The sequence below is a fragment of the Bos indicus x Bos taurus genome, chromosome 22 (genome assembly GCF_003369695.1).
Source record: "Bos indicus x Bos taurus breed Angus x Brahman F1 hybrid chromosome 22, Bos_hybrid_MaternalHap_v2.0, whole genome shotgun sequence".
NCBI lineage: Eukaryota > Metazoa > Chordata > Mammalia > Artiodactyla > Bovidae > Bos > Bos indicus x Bos taurus.
This window is the reverse complement of record NC_040097.1, coordinates 2,516,344-2,537,952: the sequence shown is the minus strand read 5'-3', so window position 1 is coordinate 2,537,952 and position 21,609 is coordinate 2,516,344.

Sequence of the window (21,609 nt, the reverse complement as noted above, 5' to 3'; positions counted from 1 at the left end):
AATCCTCACACCAGCCTTATGCGGGCGGTAATGTCAAGGCCGAGGAGGAAACCCAGGCTGAGCTGTGAGTAACCCAACGGGGTTGTGGGACCAGTGAGTGGTAGTCAGGACTGAAACACAGAGTTTCTGGCCTGAGAGACCCCAAGTCGAAACCCCACCATCTCCCACCCCTCCCTGTCCCAAATAAGATACGAAGTGCCCAGGTAACTCTCAATTTCAGATAAGCAAAACATTTACTACAAGCGTGTACCCAGCATTACACGGGACATACTTATACTAATTCATCGTTTGTCTGAAATTCAGATTTAACTGGTGTCCTACATGCTTATTTGCTAAATCTGGTGACTCTAGCTGTGCCAGGCCTGCTCTGGGTGCTCAGGGTCCCCGCCGGGCAGCGTGGCCTGGCCGCTTTCTGGCTGTGCACCCTGAGGCCAACCCCTTCCCCTCTCTGATGTGCTTTATGGTCCCCCTCCCCAGGGCCAAGATGGAGGGGTGTTGGGAGCAGAGTTGTAGTGATCGCGGCTGCTTTTCATTCTAGTAAACTTTCCCCTAAAATTCAGTCCATAGCATCCACTTACCCACCCCACACACCAGCCCTGGCTCCGCCCCCGCCCCCCGCAAAGCTGGTCAGGGCTACTTGGCAGGATCGCCCCAGAGCTGTTGCAAAATGCACCCCCTGCCCCCACCCTGGGTGCTCCGGAAGGACTGTGTGTTCTGCAGCCTCGCCCTGATCCTCTCTGACCTCCCATGGGGCGTGGCTGGGGAGGGGCCAGCCGGCAACAGGTTCTTGAAAGGCCACAGGTCCTGGAGCTTCCTCTTCAGAGAGATACCCATTTTACAGACAAGGAAACTGAGGCTTAGCTCTCAGGGCCTGTAATTTAGTACTTGATTAGGTGCCAGGCCACTGCATCCTGAAACGCCAGGCCCTCTCCCCAGGGGAAGGTCTTCTGCCTGGAGCAGCCTTCAGTCCACCTGCCTCTGGCCCCTACCCGCCAGCACACCTGGATGGCGGCAGAGAGGCGACCGCTGGTAGGCATGCTGACACATTGCCTGCCAGTGGAAGGCAGCCAGGGCTGCACATCCCTCAGGGACTCGGCGATGCTGAATCACTAAACACACCGGTGGACTTTTCCACTTAATGCATAATTACTTCCTTGAGTAAGAGCCTACCTCCGCCAGCCTGGCCCCCTTCTCTGCTGTTCCGTTTTTTTCCCTTGACCTCTGAAAGGATGATCAGTTGGCGTGGTTGAGCCCCAGCTACGGGCAAAGAAGGCCCAGGCTGGCAGGAACCCAGCAAAGCGCCCTCGGAAGGGGACTTCACACTGGAGCTCAGCAGGGTCACCAGGAGATCAGGCACCCCGGAGCTGTGTGACCCAGGGCAAGTTGCTTAGCCTCCCCGGGCCTCAGCTGCCTCATCGATGATGGAGTAAGGCCCTTTTCTAAGCACTGTGCACACCTCTAATGTACTTCTCTCCATATGAGACAGGACTCTTATCAGCCTCGGTATGAGTACCATAGGCTCGGTGGCTTAAATAACAGAGATTTATCACCTCTCAGTTCTGGAGGCTGGAAATCCCAAATCAGGGCATCAGCAGGCAGGTTCCTTCTGTGGCCGTGGCAGACTGTCTGCTCAGGCCTCTCTCCTCAGCTTGTATATGACCCTCTCCACACTGTCTGCCCTCAACGCATGTCTGTGTCCATATTTCCTCTTTTTATAAAGACTCCAGTCATACAGCCAACCATGGCTTTGACTAGACGGACCTTTGTTGTCCAGTCATACAGTCAAACCATGGCTTTGACTAGACAGACCTTTGGCAAGGGACCAACAGTCCCTTGCCAACAAAGGTCCGTCTAGTCAAAGCCATGGTTTTTCCAGTAGTCATGTACAGATGTGAGAGTTGGACTATAAAGAAGGCTGAGCACTGAAGAATGGATGCTTTTGAACTGTGGTGTTGGAGAAGACTCTCGAGAGTCCCTTGGACTGCAAGGAGATCCAATCAGTCCATCCTAAAGGAAATCAGTCCTGAATATTCATTGGAAGGACTGATGATGAAGCTGAAGCTCCAATACTTTGGCCACCTGATGCAAAGAACTGACTCACTGGAAAAGCCCCTGGTGCTGGGAAAGATTGAGGGCAGGAGGAGAAGGGGACGACAGAGGATGAGATGGTTGGATGGCATCACTGATTCAATGGACATGAGTTTGAGCAAACTCCAGGAGATAGTGGAGGACAGAGGAGCCTGGTGTGCTGCAGTCCATGGGGTTGCAAAGAGTTGGACACAACTGAGCCACTGAACAATAATAAAGGAGGTTGGGTGGGCAGGCAGGTGGTCACTGGCACCGCTCACACATAAGCTGTTTCTCCACCCCTCAGGTGCGTCCAGGGCCATGGTCCTGCCTTGCAGCTGGCCGTGTGACCCGCACTGGCCAGTTTTCAGGGGAAGTCATGCGTTTCATGTCCAGGCGGACACCCTGGGAGCTGGCAGCAGCCCCTGCTTCCTTCTCTCTGCCACAGCGACTGGCAGCGTTCCCGATGCTGGCTGCCCCGTCAGCCTGACTCGACGGCACACAGCAAAGCCACAGCTAGCCCATTTGGGGCATGTTGAATGGGTGAAAAGGAAACTTTTGTTGCACTAAAGCCACTGGGGATTTGGGGCTTTTGTTACTGCAGCAAAACTTGGGCTCTCCTGACTTGACGGTCCTGACGAATGGGATTCCACGGCCCTCATGCTCCCCGGAGGATCTGCAGGAATAACAATGCCAGGGGCTTATCCGCGTTGTGTGTCTAATGCCCCGACTGGCTCACTGCACGGTCGCAGCAATCCGGTGACCAGGCACCGCTGCTGCCCTGCTGGCGGCACAGATGGGTGGGACACTTGCCCGGGGAGCCCCGGGTGGTAGGCCGGCTGTGAGCTGGGCCCCACTGGTTCCTGGTCTCTGCCTCTGAGAGTTGGAAGGTTCCAGCCACCCCAGCCCAGCGGCCAGCTTGACCCCGAGGAAGGCTGGCGGCTCAGCGCCTGGCCTCTCTGCTCGGTTTGGGCCCAGGCTGAGCTAGGGTGCCAAGTTCAAGGGTCTTTGCTCAGGCAGTCAGGTGGGTGCGGCTCCGGTGCTCAGAAAAGGGCTGGGCTCCTGGTTGCTATGAACCCCTCGACATGCCCCCAGGCCCGGGTGCAGGCTTGTCCACACCCCCCTGGGGAGTCTGCCTTTCCCCTACCTTGGCTCTTCCATCCAGAGCACCCAGGGCCCCTGGCCCCCGATAGGCAGCACTGCTCAGGTAGAGTCCAGCAGCCCTGCTGGGCTATCTGCCTAACGGAGGGATGGCGGCTGGGGTGAAGGCCTGGATTCAGCTTCTGCAAACCAGTTTCCATGAGTCCCGCCCCTCTGAGAAGCCTTCCTTACTGAATTTTCAGTGGTGATGGGAGAGCTCTCCCATGTGCCTGGGGAGTGGGGAGGAGGAGAAGAAAGAGTTGTGTCAGGGGTTGGCCCAGGAAACCTCACTAAGGCCTCTGAGGTGGGTGCCCTGTGCCCATCTCATAGATGGGAAGCTGGAGGATGCCGAGCAAAGGGGCGGCCGGTCTGAAGTCGTACAGCTGCTGAGTGGCAGAGCCCGGACTCATGCCAGGATCCTGTTCCCTCGTTCAGTCATGGCCAGCTCTTTGCAACCCCATGGACTGCAACACGCCAGGCTTCCCTGTCCACCACCAACTCCCGGAGCTTGCTCAAACTCACGTCCATTGTGTCAGTGATGCCACCCAACCATCTCATCCTCTGCCGCCCCCTTCTCCTGATGACGGACAGAGTGCAGCCTGCACGCCCACCTCCTGCCGGTTTCTCAGCCACCTTCCAAGCAGAAGCCACCCCTGTGATGGGAACTGGGTTAGGAACTGAAGACACACGACAGCTGCCTCAGGGTCAGACCTTAGCTCCGGACACTCAGTGCCTTGGGCACCAGGGCTCCGACCTGCTGAGCCTCAGTCTTCTCGGCAGTACAATGGGCACAAGAGAGATTCTTTCTGCAGTGCAATCATGAGGTCAAGTGCACGCATCTGTGAGCTCACTGCCCCAGAGAGCACTGTAGGACGGGGGCTTCACAGGGACCTGTGAGCAAGTCTGGGGACCAGTTCCAGGAGCAGAATTGCTGAGCCCCGGAGGCGGCCCCACCAGCTACTGTTCCCACGCAGGGCACCAAGGGGCCCTCACGCCCACATCCTCACCTGGCACTGCCCAGCCCCACCGGCCCCAGTCTACTAGATGCAGGCGAGACCTGGGCTTCCCTGGTCACCAGTGAGTTTGCCCATCTGGGCCTTTTCCGTCTCTGCTGTGAATGGTTTGCTTACACCCATGGCTCTATTTCTACTGTGGCTACCACCTGAGAAAACCCTCCCGAGACCCCGGCCTGACCAACCTCCCTGCTCCAAGGCATCGTCTCCTTAGGAAGCAGGCAGGGGCCCCACGTTCGCGGGGTGCCTGGACTCGGGTGGTTGGCTGCACTTGGCTCTCCCTGCTGGGACGGGCCACACTGCGTTCTCACCCCTGCCTGCTCCTCTGGCTCCTTCCTTCAGCCACTGTGATGGTTTATTATCAAACTGGAATAAATTCAAACTCCTTACTGTGGCCAGAGGGGCCCCAGGACCGGGCTTCTGCTGCAGCCCACCTCTCCTGACCGGCCTGCAGCCTGCCCAAGCTGGGGCTTCCAGGCTGGTTTCACCTGCCACGCTCACCCCCACCCTGAGGACTTGGCCTGTCGCTCCCTCTGGGCCAGTTCCTGCCCACAGAGGCTGCCCCTGCCTGCCCCACCATGAGGCTTCTGCAGACTCAGGAAAAGCAAGGAGTTGGCCTCGGTTGCAAGAAGCAGGGGGCAGCCTCTGTGAAAAGAAGTGATCTCCTTACAGTCCAAGGGACTCTCTAGAGTCTTCTCCAGCACCAGAGTTCCAAAGCATATGTTCTTTGGTGCTCAGCCTTCTTTATGGTCCAACTCTCACATTCCGGCACGTGACTACTGGAAAAAACACAGCTTTGACCAGATGGACTTTTGCCGGCAAAGTGATATCTCTGCATTTCTAACACACTGTCTAGGTTGGTCATAGCTTTCCTGCCTCCTAAAAGTGGGGGTTCTGGGTCACACAGTAGTGGCTTTTACATTCTGATGGGACCACCGAAGGGGGGCGGTCTTCCCCCAGGATGACTCTGGCTCAGCCCTGGAGAGCCCCTGAGGAAGTGAGCTTCCCTTTGTTGGAGGAAGTCAAGGGACTTTTAAGCCACCCCCACCCCCCAGATGAGACCTGCGTGAGGTCCCTTCACAGCCACGGTGTGAAGGTGGGGAGGGGGCTGTCTGCTGGGGAACTAGAGCCGCCGCTGCCTGTGGTTGATGCTCCTCCGCCCCCCGCCCTGGGATGGCCGTGAAATCAACAGGAAAACCGCAGGCCTTGCAGAATCACGGCACTGGTTGTCACCAGATGCTCTGAGGCGGGGGTGCTAATTTATGCAGACAAGTGGGAAGGGGGCTTCGCGGAGGATGTGCGGGCTAGGGGAGCGAGAGCCCCATGCTGGGCCCGGGCAAGGAGGTGCACCCGTGTCTGTTGCTGTTCAGTGGCTCAGTCGTGTCTGACTCTGGGACCCCATGGACTGCGGCACGCCGGGCTTCCCTGTCCACCACCAACTCCCAGAGCTTGCTCAAACTCACGTCCATTGCATCAGTGATGCCACCCAACCGTCTCAGGCTCTGCCGCCCCCTTCTCTGTTTGCCTTCAGTCTTTCCCAGCCTCCTAGGAAGGACTGAACAGGTGGGGGACCCCGGGACATTCAGGGGCTCTTGGCAGTGAGACATAAGGAGCCTGACAGTAAAGGATCTCTGATTTCCCTCTAAGATCTCATAGTGCCATTGAGAATTTCTGTCTTCGGTTTCCTATATCCAACTCTGCTTTAAAATGCTCCATCACGTGATTCTGAGCCCCTGATTCTACGTGACAGCTTCAGAGGGGACCACACAGAGCAGCCGAGGTTCCTGGAGATCAGACCTAACCCCTAGGAGTGGTGAGAACTTGGGGCTCTACCTGGCGGCTCCATGCCTTGGCTTCCTGGCTGGTCGATGGGGAAAGAAGGTACCAGCTCAAAGTGTCCCCGGGAAGGTTTGAGGAACCAACCTCCGTGGGCCGTGGCGAAGGGGGCCAGGCTCACAGGGGGCGCTCAGCAATGCTGGCTTGGGCCGCTCCTCAATGGCTCTCGACAGCCAGGGGGACAAGAGGTGAGTCTGGGAGCTAAGGTTGAGGACTGAGCTCTGGGGCCCGGGTCCACCGGGTGGCCAGCCCTGCACAGCCGACAGCTGCCAGGAAGCTCAGCAAACACGCAGAGGGAAGGGAGCTCCGGGGGCTGTGAGAGAGCAAACAAGGGTACGCTGTGGGCGCCAGCCTTTTTCAGGGCTGCTGCTTGGGGGTCCTCTTGGGGCACCTGGCCTGTGTTTGGACAGCTTGAGGGGCGTGGGTGCAGAGCAAGCGGAGATGCAGAGAGCCAGGCCCAGCCAGCCAGCGCGGCCCTGACCTGCCTGCCCCCAGGCTGGGCACCGCGGGCAGTCTTCCTGGCTACATGCTCAGCCGGGCCTTTGGGGCTCCCAGGATGGGGCACTGGGGCCAGGTATCCAATGACATCAATAATAATTATTATTATTTCCTTTTCCAGGGGATCTTCCTGACCCAGGAATCGAACCTGAGTCTTCTGCATTGCAGGCAGATTCTTTACCAACTGAGCTATAAGGGAAACCCATAGTAATAATTAGCATTGGTTAAATGCTTACCACTGAACACCTGCCGACCTGGGCTGGGGTGGGGGTGGGGGCCTCATCTTCCAGTGTCATATCTGTTTGCCTTTTCCTACGGTTCATGGGCTTCTCCAGTCAAGGATACTGGAGTGGGTGGTCACTCTCCTGCAGTAGACCACGTTGTGTCAGAACTCCTCACTATGACCCGTCCGTCTTGGGTGGCCCTGCATGGCATGGCTCCTAGCTTCATTGAGTTACATGGCCCCTTCACCACGACAAGGCTGTGATCCATGAAGGGGATCGTTTCACCGACTCAATGGACATCAGTTTGAGAGAACTCCGGGAGACGGTGGAAGACAGAGGAGTCTGGCATGCTGCAGCCCGTGGGGTTGCAAAGAGTCGGACATGGCTTGGAGACTGAACGACAAAATGCTTACCAGGGGCCGGGCACTATGCTAGTGAGATATGCAGAGCGTTTCGTTTAATCTTCACAGTATCCCGTCACTACTGCAATTCTACGGATAAACTCATTGAGGCAAGACAAAGTACTTCTACAGCCCAGAGGGTCCTGTTCTGGATACCACACCGTCACAAACCACACACTGCCTTTCAAGAGATTCTGACGATGATGCCAAGAGGGAGCATTTTCTGAATAACCTGCTTGCACTGAACCCTATTAGGTGGGCATCATTATGAGACCCATTTTCCAGCTAAGGTAAACTGAGGCACAGAGAAATGGAGCCGTTTGCCCGAGATTGCGCACTTAGAAATGGTAGCAGCTGGGACTCACAGCTGTTTCCGTCAGGCGCTGAAACCCGTGACGCTGACCACTATGCAGTGTATTAGACTCCTCTTGCTGCTGTAACAAATGACCACAAACTGAGTGCAGACTTACCCACTTCCAGGTCTGGAGGTTAGAAGTCTGCAGTCACTTTCCCTGGGCTGGAGGCAGGTGCCGCCTGGGTTGGTCACTTCTGGGGCCTCTGAGAGGAAGACCCACGCCTTCACCTTTCTCAGCTTCTGGCGGCCACCTGCACTCCTCGGCTCCTGGCCCCTTCCTCCGTCTTCAGAGTCCCTCACCCCCTGCCTTCCTCATGAAGCCACGATGATCACATCAGGGCCATCTGTGCAACTGAGGCTCATCCCCCATCTCAAGACCCTAGATTTATCCACATATTCAAAGCCCTTCTGCCACTCGAGGTTAACACACTCAGGCTCCAGGTACCAGGACACAGGTGATTTGGGGGGCCATTATCCCGCCTGCCACAGCCATGAACAGGCTGGGCTGCGTCTTGCTAAAGAGGAGGTAGTGGCCGCCCCGTCCCTGGATGCACGGAGCACATCTCGGGTCCACAGAACACTGGTGGTGGGAGTCGTGGGTGCTCACCTCAGACCGGAAACCCTGGCACTCACTCTCAGCCCAGCCTGCACATTTCGGGGTGGAGAAACAGAAGCATCCCTTGCCCCAGTTCAGGGCTGGGGGGCTCCTCCACACCAGCTCCCAGCACCCGGCCTGCACCTCCCTTGGGGACCATCACCCTCAGGGCTGTGTTACCCCACATGCCTCTGCCGTGTGCTGTGAGCTTGGCCGGGACCCTGCTCTCTCTGGTGCCAGCAGTGTGCATGCCGCACACATGCACGCGGGGAGAGTGAGCAGCAAGGCTCAGAGGGCGCCTCCGACCCGCCGGTTTGCAGACAGTCAGGGTGGAGCCTGGCACACGGCAGGTGCCCAGCAAGTGTGTGTTAGTCCACTGTGCTCGGGCTCGACGGCCGCGCCGCCCAGAGACAATTCCACGTGGAGCAGTGTGGCAGCCACGGCCACGCCTGGCCAGGAGCACGTGAGACGCGGCCAGTGCGATGGAGGAGACACTATTTCATCTTTCTCAAATGTGAGTCGCCACACAGGGCAAGCGGCTACTTCATGGACGGTCCGGCTCGCCCAGCACCTGGCCCACCCAGACCCACAGCCTGTTTTTTTTGGGGGGACAGGCCACTGCGTGGGCTGAATTCCCTCAAGAGCCCCAAGTCCCAGACTTCCCTAGTGGCTCAGTGGCCAAGATTCCATGCTCCCCACGCGGTGGGGGGGCCTGGTTCAATCCCCACTCAGGGAACTAGATTCCGCATGCCGCCACTAAGAGTTCGCGTGCCGCAACGTAGAAGATAACACAGCCAAGACCCAAGACCCCACGTGCCGCAATGAAGACCTGTGCAGACAAACAAATATTGAAAACAAAAGAACCCCGAGTCTCAGCCTGCAACCGGGCGTCTTCAGGGTTAGCCCCTGAAAGGTGTGGCTGGGAAGGTCTCAGGGGAGCCTGGCCTCTGCATGTCCCCGTGGGGACCCCTCGCACCTGGCTACAGTTCTGCCCGGCCTGAGGTCACCACCGCCAGCTTGTGCTGCGGAGAACCACAGCCTGCAGCAACCGGGCCAGCGGCCACCATCAGCTTGGACCCACAGGTGAAGAGTCGAGAGGGCTCCACAGGGGTCAGAAAGGCTCCTGGGTTCCCCAGGAAGGCCTGGGCCTGTCCTCCTGGACCATGAGTCCTGGCCTCCCGTGCGCCGCTGCAGAGAAACTTCTAGAGCAAAGGAGTCCGGCGTCCAGTGGGGCAGGAAAGAGACAAAATTAAGGCCACCTGAGGCGACAGCAGCCTCGCCCCCCTCGCCCAGCAGTACCCCCACCCCCGACCCTGCCTGCCTCCTGGACATGCTGCCTCAGCCCGCCGGGGTCTGAGGGCCCTCGGGGGGCAGCGGGCTCTGTGGGTGGAGGCGGGGCAGCCCCTCGCCCGGCAGGGCCCAGTTTCGTCCAGGCCCGGGAACAAAGCGCTTTCATGGGGTGAAACCCAGGCCCAGGTGTAGGGGGGCAGGTTCACACGGAGGGGAAGAGGCAGCCGCGCGGCCTGGCTGGCACGGGGGGCCGGTTCCGGCCGCTCCCCGGGCGCTGGCAGCCGCTGAAGGCCCTGTTTGTGCACCCTGTCGGCAGGGGAGGGCAGCCTCTCTGAGGGGCGAGATCGTGTGGCCCGATAGCTCACCGGGGCCTCTCCCTAGGCGGGGAGCCGGGCCCCCCGTGGGGACTGTCGGCCATTGTTAGCTGCCCTCGTGTGAAGGGAAACGGGACCCAGGCGGTGAGCTGATACCTGTGTGATCCGGCCCTGGCCAGGCTCCCCGCGCTGCGGCTCTGGTTACACGGCCGGGGTTGGGTGGGGTGGGGGGTGCCTGCCCTGAGAGGGGCCGTGATGCTGCTGGCCTGGTGGAAGGCCCTGTGTGTCCCCAAGGGCAGATGGAGTGACCCCCCACACACCCCAGAAGGAAGGGCGCATACCCTGAGGCCACAGAGCCCCCGGACCTGACACCCCTCCGTCCGAGAAGAAAGGACCCACATGCAGCCTCCGGGAGCGCTTGGCCACGTCCACCCGCCAGCCACATGGCAGAGGAAGTTGAGGTGGGTGACCGGAGAGGCAGACGAGGCCCTGTGTGCCGGGGTCTCAGCTTCCACTCTGCAAATGCTGGGGGTGGGGGGTGCCTGCTGCTCCCTGCAGACCACGGGCGCTCAGCTTCTCCCCCGCACACGTGGGCATCCGTGGCCACTTGGGAAGGGCAGGGACAGCCCAGCTGGTGAGCGTGCAGAGTCCTCATGTGTGAGGTGCTCTAGTAACTACCACTCCCGATTTACAGGCGAGGCTCAGAGAGGCTGAGCCACTGGCCCAAGGTCACACAGCTGCCACACGGCCAAGATGTGATCGCAGTCCAGACCGTCCAGCTCCAGAGTCAAAGCTGTTGACCGTGGTGGAGCCCTCTCCGCCTGCCCCCTGCAGCCCAGTTAAACAAGAGCCGTCTGCCAGGAGCGGGCGATGGGCTGGCTATGCCACTGGGATTCTCTGCCTTAACCTGTTCAGCAGGGTGTGGTGCCTGTGAGCACGCCCATTTCACAGAAACCGAGACTCAGCTATGCAGGAGGACTTGCCTGGTGTGTCAGACGGGGTCCTGGCGGGGAACGGGCAGCCTGTGGGTGGGTGATTCACACTGTTTCAGAGGCGCCGGCCAGAGAAGCCAGGAAGATATGGGGGTGCAGGTGGGGAGACATTCCCTCTGAGGCCTGAGGCTCGGAAAAGCTGAAACCAGTGCCCGGGGGAGCAGCGGGTGGCCAGGCAGGAGCCACAGGCCCTGGTGGACTCAGTGCCCCCCTGCCCTGCTGCCAGCCTGCGGGAGGGGCAGGGAGCCCCACTCACCCTCCGCCCAGCGGCTGGGAGGCTGTGGGAGCCGCCCCAGGGTCAGCCCCCCGGGCCTGGAGCAGGGCCGCCAGGCGGTCTGCAGGGGCCAATGTAGAAGGGCCAGCCCAGCTGTCTGCACAGAGCGAGCGACGGCCAAGCCGGGGGTCCAAGGGGTGCACGAGCTGCCCGCACGCACGTGCCTGCCCACGAGCACGCTGCCAGGAGCCGGGCCCGGCGCTCAGGCCAGGCGCTGGCCACAGAGATGATGCAGAGTCCTGGGTGCAGGGCCCCTGTCTCGCAAGCACGTTCATCCATTTACGGAACGTGTCGTCCTGCCCCGGGGGCTGCGGGCACCGTGCTAGACGCCTGCTGGGCACACAGTGATCCACGTATGCCCTGGAGGCTACAGAAAGTGCTCCCCGCTCCCCGGTTGGAAGCCGCCTCGCCCTGGCATCCAACTGGCATTTTCTAACAGTTTTTACAAACTGAAGATGCCTGACCACACCAGTTCACATACATAGATGCGTACGTGTGTATACGTCTCTATGTGCCACTGTGTGAAGCACACAGATGTGTGTACACGTGCAGGTGCTGTGTGCTCACATGTACACGCGTGTGCATGTGTGCACACACTGGATACAGTACGTGCGTGTGTACTATGGCTTCCCGGGTGGCTCAGGGGTAAAGAATCTGCCTGCCAATGCAGAAGCTACAGGATACGCGGGTTCGATCCCTGGGTCAGGAAGAGTCACTGCAGGAGGAAATGGCAACCCACTCCCATGTTCTGGCCTGGACAATTCCACTGAGCTACCTGGGAAGCCATACACACACAGACACACACACACATCCATGGACAGAGGCGCTTGCCGGGCTCCCGTCCACGGGTGCATGTGTGCTAGACACACACGCCTGAATATACCAAGCTCACAGATGAGGGAGTCACAGAAGCCGCTACGAGGCCGCACACGTGTGGGCTCAGGACACGGCAGCAGGTGGGACCCGGCTGTTAGGCCCACTCGGACAAGGTGATGATGCCAGAGATTGGGGCGATGAGGCGGGCGAGGGGCTCCAGGCTCCGGGAGGACCGTCTCAGCACTTCCCACGCCCGGACGCCCCGGACGCGGTCACTGACCTTGCTACCGACCTGAACACCCTGCAGCACCCGCTCAGCCCCATCGGCTCTGAAGCCACCCGCTCTCTGCCTTAAAGCCCCGCATCTGTGGGCTTTGTTTTAAGGACACACACCCCGCCCCACGCCCACCAAGACGGGGTCCTAGCACAGCCTCCCAGCAGGGGGCCGTCGGCCAGCAACTTCCTCCTCCGCGCCTCCTTCTCCCTGGTGATCAGACCGACAGTATGGACACGGCGTCACGGGGTTCCGTCCGCATGAAACGAGCCCCACCCCCGTCCACAGCAGCCGCCACCATTGCCATTGCTCCGTGGTTACCCCTGTTAACGCCATTTGCAGCAGAAACACAATGCAAACCACTCAGCTGGCTTAAAATTTTCTAAAAGTGAAAAGAAGGCAATGCGAGCCACTCTAATAATATATGTTGTTTAACCCAATATATCCCCAACATTGTCTTAAAACACAGTACCGGCCACATGTGAAGGACTCAGTAGCCACACATGGGCCCGTGGGTACCGCACAAAATGGCACAGGTTAAAGAACCCACGTGTGAACATGAATGAGTCAAGGAGGGTTTTGCTGCAGCCTGGAGCCCTCCTGAGAGTTCCTGCAGGAGGGGGCACTGGCCCGGGAATTGCAGGGTGAGTGGATGTGACCCTGTGAAGATGGGGTGGGCATGACCCAGGCACGCACCCTTCCCATTCTACAGATGCAGAAACTGAGGCCCAGAGGATCTGGGAGCAAGAAGCCCTGAACCGCAGGGAGGAGGCTCAGCGTGTGAAGGTGAGAGGGGAGCAGGTACGACCCCTCGTGTGAGCGCAGCGTTGGTGGGAGGGAAAGAGAGGGGGAAGGAAAGAGGAAGGAAGGGACGGAACAGTGTTAAGGAGAACTGGAGCTGCAAGGGGAAGGGAGGGTGGGGGTGGAGCAAGGATGTGTGGAGCCTGAAGGGGAACCATCTACGGCTTTAAAAGATCCGGCTGCATCCCACTGCTGCTTAAGATGCTCAGCCTGCTGTCGCCCTGGTAACGGGAGAAAAATCACAGAGCAATTTGTAATCAGCAGTGGTTCCCACTGCTCCCTGGGAACATTGTTCCCCGCTGGAGGCCTGCGTCTCTGAGCAGGAGGGGCCCTGTGGACCCCGGAGTCCCGCCCCCCACTCAACACCAGAGCCCACTTTTGCATCTATCAGCCTCCACGTGAGGCTCCTTGAATGTGGCGCTTCCCCCTCTACGCGTCAGCCCGCCCCATCCTGCCGAGCTTGCCTGGGAGGACATGCTCCCCCAAGCCAAGCAGGAGCCCAACTCTGTGCTCTGGCCACCGGAGCCCCGCCTGGCCCTCTGGGCGCACAGCCCCACCTCCTCCCCTACCGGGGGCAGCCGGCAGAGACTCAGACGGAGCTGGGCATCTCCCCAGCCTCACTCACTGAGTGGTGTGTGCAGTCACCTCCCAAACCTGGTTGGCTCCTCTCACCCAGCTCCAGGCACAGGAGCCAGGAGGGGCTGGGCAGCCTAAGCACAACTTCACCTCCCTTCTTCTAGGTATAGACCTTGATTAATGGGACCCGAGTTCAAGTCGGTCCAGCTTTGAGCCCATCCTCCCTGCTCTCTCCATGTCTGTGTCCAGGTGATCTCACCCATGCCTGCATGTCCTGTCCTTGAAGGTCTCCCTGGACGAGGCTAGTGTGGAACCCCTCACTGTTCCCCAGTTCTTCCCGTTCAGGCCAGGACCTAGGATGCCCAGGGTCGAGGGTCAGACAAGTGTGTCCTGAGGGCTGAGGCTATAATGGTCTTTCTCACGTGGCCCCCAACTGCTCCGTGCTGGTTTAGCTGCTAAGTCGTGTCCAACTCTTGCAACTCCATGGACTGTAGCCCGCCAGGCTCCTCTGTCCGTTGGATTTCCCAGGCAAGAACACTGGAGTGGGGGTTGCCATTTCCTTCTCCAGAAACCAGCTGTGAAATTCACTCTCCACGTTACAGATGAGGAAACAGACTCAGCGGGAAGCGACTGGGTTAGCATCACGGAGAACGTAAAGGTGAAGCAATGTGCCCCTCAGCCTCCGGCAGGCAGAGCAGATCCAAGGCCAGGGAGAGGGCAGATTTGAGAGCTTTGAGGCTGACCCTCCCAAGTGCTGGAGCACGTGGGCGACAGCGTGTGACTCAGGCTGCTAGGAGGGTCCCCAGGTACCTCTGGACCAGGAGAAAGGGTCCCAGACTCTAGAGGTCACTTATTCTGTGACCCTGGACAAGCCCCTTCCCTCCTCCAGGCCTCAGTCTCCAGTTCCGCCTAATGGAGCTGCTTGGCCCATCTAAGTGGTGGCGGATGGGGGCTGGGGGGAGGCTCGGGGGCTGGGGGAGGCTCAGATGCTGGGGCGTCGGGGAGAAGAGGGGCAGGGAGGCAGAGGGTGGGGGCATCCCACACCTGCGTGTCCCAGCCCCCATCACCTCCTCCAGGCTCGCCCCCTCCGCCCCGTGTCTGGTGGCTGCATAACTCAGTCTGCGGTCGGTACCAGCTGTGCCCGCTCCGGCCTGGAAGGTGTCCAGTCGCAAATGCACTGGCTGAGCAGGCGAGTCTGTGGTTCTGAGGATGGGAGCCTCCTGTGATCAATGGGGTCTGGTGAGGGGGAAGGAGAGGGGCGCTGTGTCCACACCCACCCCCTCTGCCCTCCCACCCTTGGCCTGGGAACCGCCCTTCAAAGCTTGCAAGTGTCCGCCTTCCTGCTGTGGGTGCAGAGACCCTGGACGTGCCCGCAAGACGCTGTATGAGGAGGGCAGTGACTTCCCTACAGCTGCTCAGCACACATGTACCAGAGGCTGCCCCACCCAGCTGCCCCTCATCCCAGCTTCCCCCACTCCGGGGGCAGTAACAGCATTTTCACTTTGTAAGTGAAGGAGCTTCGCAGATCTTTGAACAGACTGGAGTGGGGAGGACTCTCCTAGCTAAATGTCGATGAGGGGCAGGTCAGAGAGTGGCTCAGCTGCGCCCTCCCTCCGCGTCTCTGTGTGAATGGGCCTCTGTTTCCACATCTGTGAAATGGGTGCAGTGAAGGCAGATCCAGCAAAGGGACTGCTGCCGGGCTTGGGAGATACCCCATCTAGCCCACCCCGACCTGCACTACCCCGGCGCCCCCACCCAGCCCCCCAGAGGGGCGGGACAGGAGCTGCGGCTGCCCGGGGTCACCGGGGAGGGTGGGCGTGCCCGCTGGCACCCTGCGGAGCTGAGCCACCCAGCACAACAGCCACATGTGGAGTCTCGGCAGATACAAGAGGACTGAGACATGCGGTGCGGGGGTCTGACACTCACCAGATTTCAAAGGCCCAGTGTGTTTCATAAACACAATGTCTCGTTAATAGTATTTCCAATAGAGGTTATGTGCTGAGGTGAGATTTCGGGCAAGTCCCATGAACTGTACTCCTGAAATTCATTTCACCTGTTTCCCTTTCCTTTCTTTTACTGTGACTGCGTGGAAGTCACACGCATCATGAGACGCCTGGCCTGCACCTCGTTTCTGCCGGACAGCCCTGCCCTCCTTGCCCCCTGCAGTCCCCCACCACGCCTCCTGGGCCCCCCGAGGCCTGCTGACTTGGTCTGCAGTGTGACCGTCGCAAGCTGGAGGGAGTGCCGGGTCCGGCCCAGGTCACCAGACCTGGAGTCACCGTGGGGCTCAGGGCAGGGCCCGCCTGGCAGGTGCTCCCGGCGAGCACTCGGAAACGCTCCTCTTGGGGGCGAGTGCTGCTGCCGAGCCCCAGAGAGGGGTGCCCGCCCTGGCTCCCAGCAGCCGCATGGCCGCTCCAAGGGCAGCAGTCTGGGAGCCCCTCTACCCACACCCGCACGTCCGGGCCTCGTGTCAGGAGGGCGGAAGGCGGGCAGCAGCTGGGGGGCCGTCTGAATTGTTCAGGTCCGAGCTCCGGACACAATGGAAGCACTGACCGGGCCAGGCCGGGTGGCCCCTGTCTGCTTAGCATACCCGGCGGAGGCCCCCGGCCCGCCCCCGGAGGCTCTGGGAGCAGCCGTAACGTCCCGGCTGTCGGACAATGCCATGATGGAGGGCCCTGTCACACTTCTGCCCCGGTTACTGGGGTCCCCATTCACGGCCACTGTCACCGGGCTCAGAACAAGCCAGGCCTGGCAGCCTCCTTTGCATTAAAATGGGACGAGAACTAAGCCTTCTCCGCTGTTCAGCTGGGCAGAAAACGGGATTAGGCTGAGGGACGGGGCTCCAGGCCCCCGATGAGGGCCCCCCACCCTGGGGAAAGGGAGTGTCAACTGCTGCCCCCAAACATCCCGCCCCCCACACCCTGCTCCAGGCAGGGCCTTGCCCTCCAAGCCCCTCTGCCTGGACCTCAGGGTCCCTGGATCTAGAACATGGAGAGAGAAGGGCCTTTAGACATGGTTCCGCAGCTGAGAAACTCCACATCTGCAGGAAAAGAAACCCATCTAAAACTAGACAGGGCGGTGTTGCCCCAGCTGGCTGGCGCTGATCGGGGTGGAAGTTTCAGGGACAAGCCCATCTGTCCCTCTTCTCACCCTCGACGGCGTTTCCCATCAGAGCCCTGAAGCGGGGCGGGAGCCATGGGATAGGTAAGGCTTCTAGACCCTCTAAAGCAGAGCAGAACAACCGAGCAAAGAGCCACGGAAAGAGCGAAGCACTGAGAGCAAGGGAAAGGCCCAGCAGTGCGGGGCAGGCCCGGCCGGTCGAGGGACCTCACCGCTGCAGCAGACACACAGGCTGGGGCCGTACAGACTTGCTCCTGCAGCCTGGCCCAGGGGCGCGAAAACCAGAAACTGCCCATTGTCTGCACACGGCGGGGGGTGGGGGGAGGGTGGGGGAAGGCTTAATAGAGCACAAGGTACCCGGACCTCGGAACACCACGTTCCACGAAAACCAGTGGGGTGGTCTGTGAACTCCGCAGCGGCAGGATTTTCACTAGCAGATTAAAAGAGGAGACGCAGAAAAGTGTGTCTCGAGGGTCCATGTGTAGAGAGAAATACATATTGTGTGCAGAAGCACAGAAAACGTGTGCAGTGGAGAACCAGAGACTCAACAGTGGCTGCCTCTAGAGGAATCAAGAGGTTGACAAGGAAAATGTTACTTTTACTCGATGTAATTATTTACTGCTTTATATATATATACACACATATATATATTTCCCCTTATGAATGTTTCGTTTTTTAAACAAAACATCCAAAAACATCTACCTTGGCATAGAGTCCCCCGAGTCCCCCCCTCTCCTTGCTCGCTAATTCAATCAGATCAGTTCAACCAACATTTAGGAAGTTCTTCTGAGCGGCCGTGCCCACTGCGGTTACGATGCCAGCCACCAATGTGCCCCCAAACACTCCCACTCGGAGACAGAAACAAGCCAATGGCCTCGCAAACGTGATGCCACCGGAACAGGCGGCACCTGATGGATGATGCCTCTGAGAAGGAGGAGAGCAGCCAGCACTGGACTGAAGAGGGGGAAAGCAGCTGGGTTTCGAAGGATGAATAAGAGTTCGCCAGGCAGATCAGCAAGGGAAAGTTATCCAGGAGAGAGACTTGTGCACCTGTGCAGGAACACGGGCTAGCCTGTCCCCTGCTTTACCCACAGCTCACTCCCAGCACGCAGCGCAGACTCACAGCTGACATTTCTTTTTATCGAAGCCCTTCCTATTCATGAATTCATTCCACAGACTCTCTGAGCTAGGCAGCAGTCCTTACAACCATCCCCACTTTTACAGACAGAGAAACAAGGGTTGTCCAAGGGGAGGCAAGTTTACGAAGCTCACGGGTGCCAGGGCTGGGATGGGAAGCCAGGTGGCTGGCTGCAGAGCCCACACTCTTACCGCAACGCTAGGCCATCCTTGCAGCTGGAGAACATGTTGCCTGAGCCTGCAAGCTGAGCGTTTTATGCACGCACATAACCGCTTGCCCGAGGCCGCTCAGCCGGCAAGGGGCAGCGGGCAGAGTTCAGTCCTTGGGTGTCCGGCCCCGAAGCCCACCTCCCTCTCAGCAGGGGCACTGCCTCTGGACACGTGCAGGCAAGTCAGTACCGCCGAGATCGACGGTAATGGTGCACGTGAGCGTGAGAGGCAGGGCACTGCAGGGCGACCACAGGAGCCGAGGGGGGATGCGCTTACGAGAGCGTGGGTGCCCGGTCCAGGACACGCAGCTCTGCCCCTTCAGAGCGCTGTGCGTGCAAAGTCACCTCGGTCATCTGACTCTGCGACCCCGTGGACTGCACCCTGCCAGGCTCCTCTGTCCATGGGATTCTCCAGGCAAGAATACTGGAGAGGGTTGCCATGCCCTCCTCCAGGGGATCTTCCCCACCCAGGTATTGAACCCGCGTCTCTTACATCTGCCTGCATTGGCAGGCGGGTTCTTTACCACTAATGCCACCTGGGAAGCAGCCCAAATAAAAACACACCCGCAGGCACTCCAGCCTCTAACTGGTCTATCCTGCAGGTACGAAGGCAGCCGGCACAGCCAAGCCCTTGTCTCGGGGCTCCCACCTGCCGAGACCAGCCAGCAGGTCGACCTTCCTGCTCACCCTCCGATCTCTTCCGGCTCAGTCTGGGTTTGACCTCAGCCTCTCCTGTTGCAGTTTAAATTGGAGCCTGTGTGCAAGTCCCCCGTCATGGCCGGGGGCTGGGGGTGCAGGGTAGTTGGCCTTCACAGCCCAGCTCCACGCTATTTGCCCCCCTGGCGGGGACATCACAAGCCAGACGGAGGACGTTCCCAGCACCGTGCCCTGGTCCGCACCCCGCAGACCCTGGCCGGGGCACTCCCCATTAGATTAAACGGCATTTACAGCAGCTGTAAGCACGTTTTGAGTTGATTACCCTATAATTTGTATGCAGTTGCAGGTCATTACCAAAATTACAATTAAACGCAGCACCCTGTAATTAGATGTTTTCATGAATTAGGTCCTGCGGTATTAATGTCAGATTTCCACACTGTGCTCCTCCCCCGACTCCACTGCCCTGGCCCCTGCCAGCCAGCAGACCAAGTGACCTCTGGGCTCTTCTGAACCCTGGGCTGGCTTCGGTCAGAGGCTCTGCCACGTCCCAGATGGCCGTCACCGATGCCTGTGTCTCCTGTCTCCCCGGGGACAGACACGGCTTCCCACAGGCTTACTCCAAGCGGACGGCACGAGTTCATTCCATCCGTCTTTGCTGAGCACCTTCTAGGCGCATGAGCGGTGGAAGTGATGGCAGTGAATGTATTAGATAAACAAACAGATACCCCAAACCCTGTCTGGCTGGAGCGGATAGTTGAACAGCAACCGCAGAACTGATAATGTGTCTGGGGTGCCTGGTATGTTGGAGCCACAGTGAAGCTAGAGAGGAAGATGAATGCGAGCTTCAGACGTGGTACCCAGAGGCGGGCTCTCTGATGCCTGACCTGCAGCCTCTGCATGTGGGCATCTTGCAGGAGCATCACTCACTTGGGATGTCAGGGCACACAGGCCTGAAGCTGTCTCCTGGGAACTGGCTTCCCTTCACCTCCGAGGCACTCCCCCGAGTCCCCATCGCCCCGCCAGGCAGGGAAAGGGCGCCTCAGTCTCCCCCACCACCTCCACAGCTGTGCCCATTCTCCACGGCACACTCTTCCACATCCCCGAGAGATGGAGCGTCTCTGGCAGCCCCGCCAGGCTACCGTCCCCTCACTCCAGGCCCAGAACTGGCCTGGCTTCCTGGACGGCAGCTGGCAGGGGCTCAGGGGCAGGGGGATGAAAGAGACCCGAGTGAGTCCTCGGAGACCCCAGCCTGCCTCCCCAGGCCCTGAGGCAGCTGTGCTCAAACCTGGCACAGCTGGGGTCTATGGGGCTGCTGTCTGATACACCCTCCTGCCCCGGGAAACACCCGTCTTCTCCCACCGGACCCTTCATGGTCTGACTGGTCCCTGTCACTGGACTGCATGGGAAAGCAGCCTGGAATCCCTAAAACAGAGGTTTCCGGGGTGCAGACAGCAGAACCACAGGGAGGCACCTGATGCAGGGCCGTCTTTGGGCACATCCGTGCGCCGCGGCTGACAGGGAAGCACAGCAGCCCAGTGGGGGCTTCCCTGGTGGCTCAGCGGTAAAGAAGCCAACACAGGAGACCCAGCTTCGATCCCCGGGTTGGGAAGATTCCCCTGGAGGAGGAAAGGGCAACCCCCTCCAGTGTTCCTGCCTGGGAGACCCCACGGACAGGGGAGATGGGCGGGCTACAGTCCATGGGGTCGCAGAGAGTCGGACACAACTGAGCAACATCAGAGCAGAGGTGGATGGTGACCCGGCCCCCGGGACACGCCGGATAAAACGCCCTGAGAAGCACCGTCTGGGACATCCTGGCCCATAACGCCGCACCTTCTTCAAGAGATTCGTGCTGGAGGTCAGTCAGCAAAGAAATTGACGGGCATGCTCTTAAAACATAAACCCAGTGACAAAAGCCCCAAGACGAGCCCCAGGTTGGTAGAGACAAAGGCTGCTCTAAGACATCTGAACACACCAGGGCTGGAACGGTTCTTCAAAAACCAAGACACTCGGAAGTTGCAACTCAGCTCAGCGTTCTCCCCTCCTGCTAAGATGCCCCTAAAATATCTGAGGAGAAGAGAGGAGAGGAGATGGTTTTCCCAGCTTCGAGCCACCCTGGAGGGGTATGAGTCAGCTGTGACGGGACAAAGCTTTTGTCCGGTACCGAGATGAACCGCTGGCTGGCTGACTTCCGGGCTCCCTCTCAGCGGGGATGCCATGCCCTCTGGTCGGGCTCCGAGCAGAGCCGGTGCAGCAGCCTCCACAGCCACAGAGCCCTGGAACAGGCTGGGTGTCCTCGAGGGCCCCCGGGCCCCTGACAACCAGGCTCCCTCCACGCCTTCGCTCAGCTGCCTTCAGGCCCCAGTCAGCCTCCTGGCCAGGAGGAAACATCACTTCCCCCAGGAACCCTCTGCTTGAGCCAGGCTGAGGCCGTGCTCACCTCTGGAACCCCACGGCTCCTCTCTGCCCACCCTTGGCCCCTGCCTCACTTCACTGGAATTCTCGAGACTCCTCTCAAGGGTGGGGACAAGGCCACGTCCACCCGTGTGTCCCCCTGGCCCCTGCCTCCAGCCCAAGTCACTGGCTTTTCCGGAGAAAGACGAAGTGAGCCAAGCGGGCAATAGAGCAGGAGCCTCCCAGGCAGGAGAAGGGGACGACAGAAGATGAGGTGGTTGGATGGCACCACCGACTCGATGGACGTGAGTGTGAGCAAGCTCTGGGAGTTGGTGATGGACAGGGAGGCCTGGCGTGCTGCAGTCCATGGGGTCACAAAGAATCAGACACGACTGAGTGACTGAACATCAGTCCCAGGCAGCGGGGTCAGCAAGTGCAAAGGCCCTGAGGCAGCACGTGTTTGCAGCTACAGAGAGTGAGCGGGAGGCTGGAGTGACCCCTCTGAGGGCCTTTATGGCGCCTCTGAGCCACGCAGGGAGCTGAACAGACAGCAGGCCTGCCCACAGGGGTTCCCGCAGAGCACTCCCCATCAGCGTGTGAGCATGGGTGTGAGTCCTGGCCCTGCTGGG